The following is a 13,362-nucleotide window of genomic DNA, read 5'->3' as shown; positions in this document are numbered from 1 at the left end:
CACCAAATCCTGTCCTTTAGTACACGTCAAACAGCTGCTAAACATCTGTTCTTTCACAGCAGAGGTTATGCAAATGAGCCATGTGGCTTTAAGAAGAACGAAGTCACTTGTTTACCTTATAAATCCTTTTCGTAGTCCCTCTGGGGGTAATACAAGTGTTAATGGGATGATTGGGGGGTCTTTCATCTCCCCCTGGTGTCTCTGGCCAGAAAACCACAATTGCAACTTTCCAATACACACGAATGGAATCGCGGAGAAGAAGCTAACAGGCTACAAGGCAAAGCTAACTGCGGGCTAGCACCATTTAAACAGTATTTACAGCCAAGTTTGAGTGAAAAAATCTCCATTGTGTAATTGGATGTACAAGGAGTTTCCTAAGCTCACATATATATACTTTTTAGATGCAGCCTACTACAACTTGAAGCACTACAAGACTGCAGACAAAATATGACATTTAAAGACTCCACAGTCTGGGTAAGCATGATGACTCAAGGTTATAGTCCAATTACCCACAACTTTTAAAAATCCTTTGAAAAATCTCTTTCTTTGACTTGGTTCAGTTGCTCGTGAGTCACCTTCTCAATCAAAAACAATCAGGCGAGCGGCCCCCGCTGCAGTAATGAAACGCCGACATTGAACCGGGGGTTTGCAGAGAAGTCATCGGGAACTGTACAAAACTGTCTACAGAAGGACAAATGCAAATCCCTCATTTGAAATGGAAAGCACCGTACACCTCTGCATCCGGCCTCCTCGCTCCGGTCTCCTCTGCCGTGTTGCATAAAAGCAAATGTTTAACTTTCTGTACTTCATACCCAGTAGTCCGGGACCTTGTAACTTCTTAAAGCAGAGTCATGGACATAAAGGGAGAAATATGTCAGGCTACTTTTGTGGAACATATTTTTGACAGTGCTGCTACTTGACTTCTATATGTTCCATAATACACTTTCATGCTGACTGTACGTGAATCTATATATTGCAGTAAAGTCAGAGATCACCAGCTGCACATACAGTCTCTCCTGGTTTGACCACACAATTCTTTTATTGTGAGACTCAGCAGGTGAATAGGAAAAGGAGATCACAGACATCAATATTCCAAGTTTTCTTTCATTTGTATGTTTTAGATAAATTATTAATGTATTGTGTGTAGGAAAATGCCAAAAAGAGCCTTACAGTTCTATGAATAATGGATGAAGCCATGGTTTAAAGTTTAGTTTTTTATATCGATATAACTTACAAAGATTTGTTCGGATGGGATTTTGTTTATGCTAGTCAAAAATTCATATTTTGACAAGAATTACATTAGATTTTTGGGTTCAAAACTGAATTAGATGTTTAAAAATGTGTCAACACATTGAGTGCCCAAAATGGAAAAATTACGAAACTAGACAAATATGCCTTGTGTGTGATTTTGGTAGCTCTGTGATGAACAGAAGTGAAATAAATGACCTAAAACATGTGAAAAGTCATGATCTGGACATTTTGAATATATTGCTGCGTTTCTATTCTTTCTTTTTCTAGTCTGAGGGGGCGTGGTGCTGCGTAGCGAACAGCTGTAAACCCGACACTTCTGCTTGAGTTTTTCAATGGTCAAAATCGGTCCAAGAACGACATCCTGATCTTTAATCTTCTTTAATCCAAGAACCAGGCTGAGTGATCGATAACACGCGGTGCTTCAAAACTGTCAACAATGTTGTCTTTGAAAATGTATTATTTATTTGGAGCGGTTGGACTATTTTTTTCTGATTCGACCAAGTTTACTTTTTAATCAAGCTTGTCTGATGACATTTGAGACAAGTTCTAAGGTCATCTCACTTGAAATACGAAAGTAAAATTGCCAATTTTCTTACCCCAATGGCAAAAGAAATACGAAATGTATATAAACGAGTCCGAAACATCTCAGAACAGGTGAAATAATCCAGGTCAAAGGCCCAACTACATCTTAACTCATCAAAACAACTCACACTTGGTTCATTATGCTCAAATTGAAGCATTTAAACTCATCTAGTTAATCACTTTTTGCAGTATAGTGGTCCACTGCAAAAAGTGAGACAGAAAATAAGAGTCCTCCAGTCCTTCATCCTTTCATTATGTTGTCTGCTTTAAAGTACAAAGTAGAATTGTCATCTCCTCTCTTTGTACGCAAGTAAATGCTTTGCCCCTGTGTCTGCACTCTTAGTTCAGTAAAGAAACCGTGTACTTCTCTCACCACTGAGCAATAGGCCTTTGCGTAACACCCTTCAAACCCCTCATACGCGGCGGCACAGTGCGAAACGAGGACATGGCAGTAAAAAGTATGTTGTTGAAAAAGGCATTGCTCGGTGTAATGGCTCCGTGATGGGGACACCGCTGCCGGATACACTGTCTTCTTCAAAAACCAATGGGCCGTAATGTCACTATTTGCACCAACAAAACGTTATATCAAGGAAAAAGGCTCGTCTCCGGGCGGAATCCTCTGCTCCTCTTTTGTCTCGGAGCGCCGGGTAAATGGAGAGAAGTGAAGCGAGAGGAGGGGGAATGGAGTCGGCGAAGAATTACTAGATATAAGACTATGGTATCCGCTGACAGAGGGCAGGCAAATGTACGCTCGGATTAAACGCGATGTTCCTTCACAAATCCCCCGTGAGTGCGTCTGAGCCGGGAGAGAACACTATCATTTCTACAGGCCAGGCGGCGGATCGTGGGAGATTTCTTAGATGTTGTGTTCTTGTTGGAGATGTCATTGTTTTTAGAAATGTGGGAAGATATCTGGTCTTGTGTCCGATAGATATGTACCTCCACAAGTGTTTCCTGTTTATCGAGGAAAGTGCACCCAAACCGACATGTGATAAAAAAAAAGGTTGAAACAGACTCAGGGAAGTCTTATTGACATGAAAATTAGAGTTTTCGAAAAAACGTTACAATAATACATGAGCTAAAAAGCATCTACTTGAGCCTGAAAGGTCTGTTTGTCATCAGAGGTTTCCAGGTATAGTAGGAGCAGCTGTAGTGCTGGCAGTACTAGCATTAGTATTAATTTAGTCACCCGTAAGGCATTGCTTTTTTCTCACTGGGAAACTTTGCAAAGCTGCAATGTACAGGATTCATTCATTGAAAACAACTGCACACACATACCCCCCCCTAACCACGCCCCCGTCGTTCTGCGTCTGCCTCAACGTGACCTCGTGTACTGTGTATTTCCGTGTCTTGATGTTTTTATGTATGTGCTTTGCCTTAACTTAAATCAGAACTAAGTAACTCATGCCCCTAGAGGCCATAAGCATGTTTATTAATCATTAATTGTCCATGAGAGTAAATACTACACTGACAGAAAAACAGAGGGATATTGTTTATCCAATTACACAATGGAGATAAGTTTTGTCACTCAAACTTGGCTGTAATTGTAAATACTATTTAAGTGGAGCTAGCCTGCAGTTAGCTTTGCCCGTTAGCCTGCTAGCTTCTTCATCGTGATTCTATTAGTGTGTATTGGTGGCTTCTACCCGGAAGCAGGAAAGTTGCAATTGTGGGGGAGATGAAAGACCCCCTCAATCATCCCATTGTTTATGTTTTTCCATTACAGTTCAGTTGCAAGAAAATATAAAACTTTACTGACCTCACAATGGAGAAAAGGGGACCATTAACCTTTTCACTCAATGCAGCCACTTTATAAGAAAGTCTCTTGGTATCGGTTAATATCGGATATTGGCAGATACTCAAACCTCCAGTATCGGTACCGGAAACAAAAAAGCTGGATCAGTGCGTCTCTAGTCTCTACTACTTTGACTTGAGGCCTTTCATGAGATCATGGTGTTCTCGAAGTTTGCAAAACAACAGAGAGGTGGCAATTCTTCCAAACTTCAAAAGCCTTTTGACGAGAACATGTCGATCCACAGACCACACTGAAGTGTCCCACCTTTCACTGAAACCTTTTCAGCCGACTCTAATGGCACTCATTTCCAAAAACATAATTAAAACGTTCAGACACGAGGCTGAAATATGTGCCGTGCCGCGCGGGCCCACCTGCCCCTCCGACCAAATGCACTTGGCTTTTATTGAGGACCGTTTTGCAACAACATGGAACAATTGCAAGTTCATACAGCGCACTTTGTCAGGGCATGTTGACATACTGATTCTAAATCAGCCACTAGAGTAGGATTACCAAAGTCATAGCAGAGAATACTTGCATGTCAACTCAAGGGTGTATTATGCTTTTCACAGCTTTTTCATGTTACAATGTTGTTCCCTCTTCAAAAACAGACCTGGGGCTGTATTTCGAGGCTTTTGCACATCTTTGAGTATTCTTTGGATCTTCACCAGAGGCTCAGAGTGGCTTATGGTAGCTCACTTGGAGGATCATGAAGTGAGACTACTGTATATTTTGTTCTAGCTGTTTTAGGACTAGTAACTGGCTACTGTTAAACCACACCAGTCAGGGAAGTAAGTACGAGAAAAAGGTGCAGTTTTAATGCTGCAATTAAAGCTTTAAAGGAAGTGACTTGGATGTTTCACCTAAAATAAATTATTTTTCAGCCCCATTTTTGCCCAATTTTATTTATTTTTCATTTCCCTTTTTTCCAGATGTTTTGCCCAATGTTTGCCCCATTTTTGCATTTTTTTCTAAATCTATTATTTTTTTACATTTTTGCCCAATGTTTTCCCTTAATTTATTACCATAAAAACTACAGTATTTTTTTCTCTTTTTTCCCAATTTTTTCCTAATTTTTTCAACATTTTTACCACTAATATTTTCCCTATTTCTCCCCCATTTTTTTTGCCTTATTTTGCCACATTTTGTCCCATTTTCCCCAAATTATTCCCCATTTTTCACACATTTCTTGACATAGGAGATGAACCCGATATTGTAAATGTGCAGATTTTACACTCATTATTGTTCTGGTTTCGACAAATATTTGAGTATAGGTATCGGGAAAAGTATCGTTCAGGTATCGGTATCGAAAACGAAGTATCGTTTAAGTACCGTATCGAAAAAAGCCCTAATCACGGCCAACTGAAAACACAACGACATGAACCAGCTGCTGACTCTCCACAGTGGGCTTTACGTTACATAAGAGCCGCTCTAAACTTCCACTGGCCACATTGGACAATACCATGTCTTATCTGTGCTGACCCACGCCTCCCCTCCCGGACCACCATCTTGGGTTTCCTAAGAGGCGGGCGCGGGCCGGCCCTCTGCGCGTGGCCGATAGCGCTCCTAATCTGCGGCTGGATGCCGGAGGAGCGGGAGATTAGAAACGGAGGGGGGGGAGAGCGGCCTTATCGTAGCCCAGAGAAAGCTCTCCTCTCCGGGGCTAATCGACCGGGGAGTGCGGGGCAGCTGGAGGGCACTGATTGGGTCACCTGATGCCTGTACTTTCATCCGGCCGTCTATTGAAGTACAAGTACGCACACACGTGAACTTGAAGTATTTAGCGTGAAGAATCTGCTGCGAGACAAAGAAAGAAGCCCGGACTATTTGTGCTTGGGAACGTGGAGTACAGGCTAAAAAGAAAAGTTGTAAAGCCGTTAAGAATGACAAAAACAACCTTTAAACTCTAGTAAAAGTTGTACGTCATTTGTGAAGCGTAAGTGGAGAGGGAACAATGCTTTAACTTGATTAAAAGCTAAAAAATGAACCTAAATGTACTTAATCCGCAGACAAAAACATGGACATCTCTCACCTCTTGTTCTTTCCGCTCTTCTGTCAGCCGCACTTTCATAATTAGACTTTATACGCGCAGCTTTGTGGACATAGATGTTAAAAGTATCTCCACGAGATGTCTCGAGAAGCTACTACTGCTCTTCCTGTCATCGGCCGCTCCGCCGAGTGCTCGCATTTGCATAAAACTCTTGTCAAGAGCGTTCAGCGAAATGTGTGGACGGGGGGGAGGCACGAGAGGCATTAACGGCCGTATGGAGAATATATATATATATATATATATATATATATATATATATATATATATAATTATCTGCACTACGAGCAGAAGGGTTTGGATATTCAGCAAATTGTACCTGTGACGTTAGAGTGGATTAGGGCTGACCTGGAAGTTTAGAAAAAGTCCTGTGAATGAAATAGTAGCAGCACGGCGGCTCTACTTTACTTGAGTAGTACTTTTTGTTAAAGATTTTTTTATACTTTAACTCCACTCCATATTTAAGGCTCCAAAAGAAAAAAGAACATTAGCAGCATCGTTTGTCCCACTTAAACTCCTCATGCTCACTCCAGAACACTTGGTGGCGCTGTCCAGGACAAGGTTGTTTTGTCCCTGCTGTGTTCGATCGATCTTTATTTCAGACTCAAAAAGGTCCATTAAAGAACATGTGCAAAGTTACTCTTCACTAAACTGAAGTATTTTCAACAGTATTGAGCACTTTCCCTGAAGTAATCATTTGACTGAGCAACTTTTACTTGTAGGCTATTGGAGTCGTGTTTGAAGTAAAAGTAAGAAAGTAAGTAAAAGATATATTTACATTACCTGAGGGCAGGGGGTTCTTTTCAGGCCGCGACCCCCGAAAGTCACTCAACCAGCGACTCAGGACCTCCATCTGTAAAATGTAATGAGCATTTATAATTATTCATGATAATGTTTAAAGTATTGTGATATTTGCTCATATCCTTGATATTGGGCGTAGCTTTGGACCTCATTTGACCTCATATTGTTAACCACACTGTTTTTTGTACATCAGCCCTAAAAAGTCAAAGTCCAAATCTCTGATGGTCGGGCTCTGGAGCCCTGTGGAGGCTCGTAGCACGTCCGCCCACCTGGCGAGGGCTTTTAAGGAACAGGGTTCATAGGAGGACACTGGGCAGCCATGTTTCACAGGCTACACGGGATCATTACTTTGAATGGGTCTGAAAGGACAGCCATCTCTTGTATTTTATATCTATGGTCCAGTCTAGTAGTTGCAGTAGCAGTAGCAGTAGTAGTAACAGTAGTAGTAGTAAAATCCTACAGTTTATGGAGGCTCAGAGGGAGTAGACTGCAGCAAAAAGCGTATAAGTGCCGACCCCTTGTTCATGTAAATTACATTTGCATTTCAGATCGAACTATGGCTTCGATCTTTTCATGATGTTACAGTTACAGACATTAGAGTCTTCTGTATCAGTTTAAAACACAACTATAAACCTGTACATGTTTGTGAGTTAACAGTGCTGTTCACACCATGCAAACTAGATCATATTTATCTTCAACTTTCTTTGAAAACATCCCATTGCATGAAAAAGGTTTGTACATTTTCGGCTCCATGAATCGAGCCTCGGCCCCCCATCTGCAGCGGCATCTTGATCGAGCCTTGACATATCTCTCTATAACAATTCCCTCCGCCTTCCAAACGTTTGATTCAGCAATAAAAGAGCCGCTTCAAAAGTCGGACTGTCAACCCTCCCCGGATTTAACAAGTCCCTCTAAACGCTTGACAACTTATTTTCCCGCAGCAAAGAAGTATTTTTTTGTTATGAATGTTCTCACATCCTATACTTTTCCGACGCGGCGGTGAACGCGCCAGTCTGCAAACTCTCTTTTATGGAGGGGGTAATTGAGTCGATAAAAACGAACGTACCTGAAAGCATCATTAGCCGCTGCCGCCACATGTTAGCGCCTCTATCAAGGCGACGTGTTTATTATTTATTCATGGCTTTGGAGGCAGCAGCGGTTCTCAAGCTGCGGCGCGGGAGACAAATGTGGATTTTCTGAAGACTTTGTCCTGATTTAGACTCGGATATACCGTTAGTCTTGGTTAGACCTGGATAAGTCCCATTTACAGTGGGTTGCATTAGTATCTGCCCCCTTCAGAAGTTTCCTGATGATTTCTGAATGATCACATGTCTACCTGTGTGTAATCTAATGTGAGTTCAAATACAGCTGCTCTGTGATGGTCTCAGAGGTCTGTTGAGACACTATTGGGGAGCAGAAGCTTCATGAAGTCCAAGAACACACCAGAAACTTATTGAGCAGTATAAAGCTGGGTTAGGTTATTAAAAGATTTCTCAAAGTCCAGTTAAATCCACCATCCAGGAATGGAAAGAGTCTGGCATCACTGCAAACCTACCAAGACCCGGCCGTTCTCCTCAACTTACAGACCGAACAAGGACAGCACTGACCAGAGCTGTTACCAAGAAGCCTATGATGACCCTGGATGAACTGCAGAGAGACACAGCTCAGGTGGGGGAAACTGTCCACATAACTGCTATTAGTCAGAGTGGAATTTTTGAAAGAAAACCATTAAAAGTCACGGTTTCTGTTTGCCAGGAGCCTCCATGTGGCTTCTGGCAAACAGAAAAAGGGACTTTGGTAACACTTTATAATAACAACACCATATTTAGCCTTTATAAATGATGATGTAAGAGCCATTTTAAGATGTAAGAGCCATTTTAGAGGCCTTTTACATCTGTGTACCACCAGCCATCCTGTACGTTTGACCAGGTGAGCCTATTTAAGGGCTGAAGGGAGTGGCCTCAGTGCGGCAGAGTGAAGGCATACAGTTTTTGACTGTGGTGTTAAGCTGTTGAAAATACGGAAATAAAAGGATTCTTCACTTAACACAGGAGTATCGGGCTCTTTCACGCGCTCTAAACACCTTTCTCCTTTGCCAGACTAGTAGCCAGTGGTATAGGGTCACTGGCCGCTACAGATGACTTAACAGTTAATTAATCTTGAACAATGCATTAGTTAAGTGTGACTAACACTTAATAACTACTTAACAAAGGAATAAGTCAAGTATGAAAAACGTTTAAAGGGGGGGGTATTATGCAAAATCGACTTTTTCAAGCTACATCATGTCATTATGTCATTCCCTCATTAAAAACATGCCTGAAGTGTTGCCTTGGCACATTCACGTATTTTTGAGTAATCTGTAAAAACTCTGATGGCGGCCATTTTAGGGATAGGTTTGCCTGAGTCCTCCTAGGAACGCCCCCACCTCCTGGAGACGCCTCCGAGCTTTCGTCACCAGCCGAGTAACCAACCACTGCTCCTCAGCAGAACCCCCTCCCCACAGATGCCACAGACAGCGTGTGGAGGGGGCGTGTCGGAAAGGGTCAGAGGTTCTTAAAGAGACAGAGGCCTATTTCAAGACATTCACTACAGCCATTTTGAGAGAGACATTTTATACAAGGCAGTTATTCTAATTTACTGCATTTACAGACCAACAGAAGGTTTGGTCATCATTGTAGTGTGATATAGACTGGTGCAATGTGATTGAAAAAAGCATAATACCCCCTCTTTAATTATGAGTTAGGCATTAAATGTAGTAATTAAGTAGTTATTAAGTGTTGAAGAAGTAGTAGTAATGTTAACTAATGAATTAAGTGTTAACTCATCATTTATTAAGGCTAAATAAGGTGTATTATAACGTATTACCGAGACTTCTAATGGTTTTCTTTTAAAAATGGCTTGTTCTGCCAATAAAGGCCAGATTTGTGCAGTGTACGACTGTAGTTGTTCTGTGGACAGTTTCCCTCACCTGAGCTGCAGCTCTCCGCAGTTCATCCAGGGTCATTTAGTCAATAGGTCAACATGTGACCATTCAGAAATCATCAGGCAACTTCTGAAGGCAATTGGTTTCACTAAAAGGAAAGGGGGGCCGGTACTTATGCGCATCACACTTTTCCGTTTTTTATTTATTATTATTATTAATAATTTCAACTCAGTATGTTTATGGTCCATAGCGTGGCAAAATGTGGAGTTAAAGTGGGGCCGATACAAAGTCATACGAGATAAAGGCTCTAAATGTAACTGAAAGGCTTTGGTTTTGTCTGTGCTGTTGGGAAAATTGTCTTGAAATGCAGACTTGACACGGCACTATTAGGAAACATCAGTTCTCAGGGCCAGCTCGAGTTCGGTGGATCCTTGCGATTTGGCGGCGTTTGTTTTGCCCACAGGCGCAGTCGGTCGCCGGGGTCAGAGCGTCCGGCGTTACAAGGCTGTCTCCAGATTCACACTTTTATCTGCTACGCGTCAAAACTCCCAGGCTCCGGTGGAGGTCAAAAAAACAACTAACTTTTTTTTTATTTCTCCTTTTGAAACGGTTTCTGCTGCACTTCAGAGCGGACACAGATGGAGTTCAGTGTCGTGATTTGGGATACAGTTTAATGGGAGAGAGTGAAAGAAAGCGAGTTGAGTGGACATTTGCAGAAGTCTATTATTTGTGGCATGATCGTGTCAAAACCTGTGAGGCTGGGTTGGTTCTGTTTGCTCTGGAGCGCCCTCTGCAGGTTGTAGTTGGTATGACACGGCATGCCAACAACACTTAGAGTGGCTCTGGGGATGGATTAAGAGCATTAAGATGTAGAGGAAGGTTTTATGTTCCAACAAAATCCAGGAAATACAGACGCTTTAGCAGTAGAAGAAGCGCGAACGAGTGAAATACTACTCTAGGTATCTTCAGCGAAGGTTCTTGAGTCATCTTCTGTACTTTGTAGTTGAAGTGTAGGACGTTTCGCCTCTCATCTGAAAGGCTTTGTCAGCAACACTAAAGTTTCCAGCTCAGATTGTGGGAGATGTTTACCTGTAGTTCTAAGTCTTAGTAGTTTCAGTCTGAGGTTGGAGTTGGTTCGTTAACTTAGAACTACAAAGATGTTACAAAGATGTTACCCAAAGGTGAGAGTAGGGTTTAAGGGGAGGGACCAAGCTGAACTGCTCTCTGTGGTCTATATATAGTCTGCAATCTGAGCCGTAAACTGTCGCTGATGAAGCCTTTTGGATGAGAGGCCAAACGTCCTACACTTCAAACTACAGAGCACAGATGACGATTCTAGAACCTTCGCTGAAGTTGGACAACTCCTGTACGATTGAGAACAATGTTAAAGCTAAAAGTTTCCTTTAAGACCAAAATGCTAAACTAAGATGAAGGCCGAGACTGATTATGCATTACTGAAGGATTTGAAATACTTTCGGTATTGTTTTTTTTAAAGGTGTATTACGCAACGTTTTGTGTGAAAATAAAGGTTGATATTTGTGTGTGTTTGACTTTGTAGTGGTCTCTACATTGGACCAGGATCAGTTGTTTTGTAGCTTCTCTCCGTCAGCAGTGAAAACCTTCCAAACAATTGATCTTAGAGACCACTGTGATGAAAGTAAAGGCGCCATGCTGACCACTCATTCAGCTGCTGGGTCACTACAGGGTCAAATACACACAAATATCAACTTAATGCAGCTTTAAATGTTTAGAAGTTGAAATATAAGGAAAACAGCCCTAATATCTGATCCTAAAAAACAGATGATGTTATTTGTAGCGCAGGGAATTTGAGCATTGAAATGAGCATAGAAGGCCCGGGCTTCAAAACCTCAGAGGAGCACCACCTCATGACATCATCAGGTGGAGCCGTTTTGAGCTTCGAGCCTTTGTGATCAGTTCCTTTGGTTTATAAACGGGACTGGATCAGGAAGGGCATGTGGTTTCTTCTTCCGTCTCCCTCTTACTCATGCATGTCCCGCACACAGCTGTGGTTCAGGCGGTTCACTTGTTTATTGTTATGCACGACGGCGGCGGCGGCGGCGGCGGCGTTGGCCCTGTAGGCGCGTTTGCACATTTCCATATCATGCTTTTACACAGCCCTGCCCCCGGGGCCCGTGTTTGCGGTCACGCTGAGGCGCACGTCCCATGCAAAGGAAAGGGGGGGGTCCCACTGGGAGATCGGTCTCTCTCTCATTTCCCCCCCCTCTGGGAGTCAGGCATTTACATTCCAGCGCTCGCGGGGAAGGCCTGACCCTGCCGCCGTGCCTTTGAGCAGCGCCTCCACACGCGGCTGTTGTTGCTCAGGCTTCAGCTCTTGACCTGTGTTTGCGCGGGTTGAGCTGAAGGTGAATTCGCTTTTGGGGGAAGGCAGTGTTTAGTATGTCCTCAGCAGCAGAGCCATCAGCCGCCTCAGCCTCTCCACACTCTCCATCCATCACACAGGGCGCAGGGAATACGCGGCAGAAAAGGGACATTTTGATGACTCAAAGTGACTGGAATGAAGGCGGTTTTTCCTTAATCTGTGTGATTCTGGTGTAAAAAGTAAAAAGCTCTGTCAAAATCAGCTAAACTCAATCTTACATCTGGTAAATTGAGGTTTATTACCACATTTTAGGTGCTACCGAGTGTGTGAGTGAGTCATATTCAGTTGCGGTTTTGGCTGAAATTGACAATTTTTTTGGCTCAAAAGTTGCCCATTTTGTCCAATTCTCTACTCATCAACACATTAAAATGTCGTATTCGGGCATTAAAGAGCATTAATTGACTAAACCCTGTAATGCCACGTCAAAAACAGAATGAAAAACTGTCTGTTGTATTTGAAGATGTGTTGTTGTGCTTCTCTCTCCGTACTCCATTGTCTGGTTGAGTCTATGATTGATCCCGTGCTTCCCCTCTCTGTGGGGTCAAATCGTCCCGACTCCTCTTCACCCCTGTAAGCGCTTGCCCCTGACCCTCTGTCCCACTGGGAGCACTCTCCTCACTCTACATTCAGAGCGGAGTCTGACGGAAAACAAGAGCTCGACAACGTGGATTTGTAGCTAGCGACGCGGCATTAGCGCTGAAAATATGGCACCTTGTAAATTATGCACTAGACAGACATTTGGAGAGAAAAAATATATAATAAAAACATAAATAAACCGCTGCCCGGGGCTGAAAAACATTTACAAGGCTGCTCCACACATTTATTGACAACTAAAAGCGATTCAAAAGTCTGTGGAGCCAGTTCATCTGAGGCTTTTGATGCCACAGCGATGCAGCCTCATATACTTCCAAGTGCTGCCCATTGAAGTGAAGGGACCGGAGGAGGCGGCGTGGGCAAACACCAGCCCGAAACGCCGCTCCGTCACTGCGCTGTCGGGGGAGTGGAGCTTCCCAGTCAATCTCGGCTCGTAATAACACCGGCCTCGAAGCTAATGCAGAGCTAATGCACTTCTGTTTACTTTGGAGACGCAGCATTGTCTTGTTTATTCAACGCGACGGGTCTGATGCACGAACACAGCGTGCAACATCAGCGACCTGGCAACGTAACCCGATTACGCTTCAACGTGTCCATTTGCTTTTGCGGATATTTCACCAAAACCTATAGGCCTGAATGGTTGAAAAGCTTCTGCAATTTGTTTACTGTCAGTGGCTTTTGAAGCCGTGGGTGTGATTTCCCTCACGTCTTTCCAAATCTTCCTCATCTTTTCAATTTGATCTGCTCGCTCTATCTCCGGAAAGCATCTGAAACGGGCACTATGGACTCGGGCGCTCGACTCATCACTGTATTGCATTATTGTGGTGGAAACGCAGATCGTCAGCCGCAAAGCGGGATTGTCTCGATTGTTTTTTGGGGCCAAAGTTTGATTTTTATATCATTTTAATCGCCAAACACTGCAGCTTTGTTAGATACAAGTAACTTGTTTACCTTAATTAATCCTTTCTGTA

The 13,362-nt window shown here is 43.0% G+C and overlaps 1 protein-coding gene across 2 annotated transcripts in view; it reads left to right on the top strand.

Moving 5' to 3' along the window:
• The window catches only part of LOC306982181 (interleukin-1 receptor accessory protein-like 1), a 361,844-nt gene that overhangs the window by 296,325 nt on the left and 52,157 nt on the right, over nt 1-13,362 (top strand). The gene's annotated exons all lie outside the window — the stretch shown is intronic.

The sequence above is a fragment of the Gobius niger genome (assembly GCF_951799975.1).
Source record: "Gobius niger genome assembly, chromosome: 23".
NCBI classification, from domain to species: domain Eukaryota; kingdom Metazoa; phylum Chordata; class Actinopteri; order Gobiiformes; family Gobiidae; genus Gobius; species Gobius niger.
The sequence above is the reverse complement of the archived record's forward strand: the minus strand, read 5'-3'. Positions and strand labels throughout refer to the sequence as shown.